This window comes from Scylla paramamosain, chromosome 26 (assembly GCF_035594125.1).
Source record: "Scylla paramamosain isolate STU-SP2022 chromosome 26, ASM3559412v1, whole genome shotgun sequence".
NCBI lineage: Eukaryota > Metazoa > Arthropoda > Malacostraca > Decapoda > Portunidae > Scylla > Scylla paramamosain.
In genome coordinates, this window is record NC_087176.1 from 19,799,091 (window position 1) to 19,800,434 (window position 1,344).

Genomic DNA, 1,344 nt, shown 5'->3' on the forward strand with positions numbered 1-1,344 from the left:
TCTCTCTCTCTCTCTCTCTCTCTCTCTCTCTCTCTCTCTCTCTCTCTCTCTCTCTCTCTCTCTCTCTCTCTCTCTCTCTCTCTCTCTCTCTCTCTCTCTCTCTCTCTCTCTCTCTCTCTCACACACTCACACACACACCTTGCAGATGCAACACTTTTATAATCTCGTCAAAGACTTTCAGCTTATGACTAGAAGTGTTGATGTTTTCAGGAAGCGATTGTGGTTGTGACGAGGTTTGGGAAATGAATAACACTTTCTGAACAATACTAGAGACAGTGTGAAGGAGAGAGAGAGAGAGAGAGAGAGAGAGAGAGAGAGAGAGAGAGAGAGAGAGAGAGAGAGAGAGAGAGAGAGAGAGAGAGATAACAACGGAAAAAAAAAAACAAACGTAGATTAACGATTAAATAGATGTACGCTATATGCACACAGACAGACAGACAGAGATAAAGTGATGACAAACGTTAACTAATTGATATAAACCTTTCCCTTATTCCCTCCTCTTATTCCTATCACCTTTGCCGTCTTTCTTCTCCTCTTATTCCTACCACTTTTGTTCCTCCTTCCTTTCATTCCCCTTCTCATTTCCATCCCAGTTACCTCCACCAAAATAGATAGAAAGAACCGAATTACACATGTTCCCTTAACCTGTGTGGCAGTGTGTTAGTGTATGAGGAAGCAAGCTCTCCCCACCCCCTGGACTAAAGGAACTGGTAGCGCTACAAGAGAGAAATTAAACCATTTTCTATTCCCTATCAGAATTGCCCTGAACAAACTGTGTTAAAAGCAATGACTATATAACAGCTTCCGCATAGGCATTGATTAAAAGAGAGAGAGAGAGAGAGAGAGAGAGAGAGAGAGAGAGAGAGAGAGAGAGAGAGAGAGAGAGAGAACCACTACTCACAACCAGACCTGCCCTAAACAAACTAGTAGTGCAGCAAGAGAGAAAGCAAATGACACCATTCCTCACCACATTTTTTTTTTTTTTATGTAGGAAGGATACTGGCCAAGGGCAACAAAAATCTAATAAAAAAAAATGCCCACTGAAATGCCAGTCCCATAAAAGGGTCAAAGCAGTGGTCAAAAATTGGTGGATAAGTGTCTTGAAACCTCCCTCTTGAAGGAATTCAAGTCATAGGAAGGTGGAAATACAGAAGCAGGCAGGGAGTTCCAGAGTTTACCAGAGAAAGGGATGAATGATTGAGAATACTGGTTAACTCTTGCGTTAGAGAAGTGGACAGAATAGGGGTGAGAGAAAGAAGAAAGTCTTGTGCAGAGAGGCCGCGGAAGGAGGGGAGGCATGCAGTTAGCAAGATCAGAAGAGCAGTTGGCATGAAAATAGCGGTA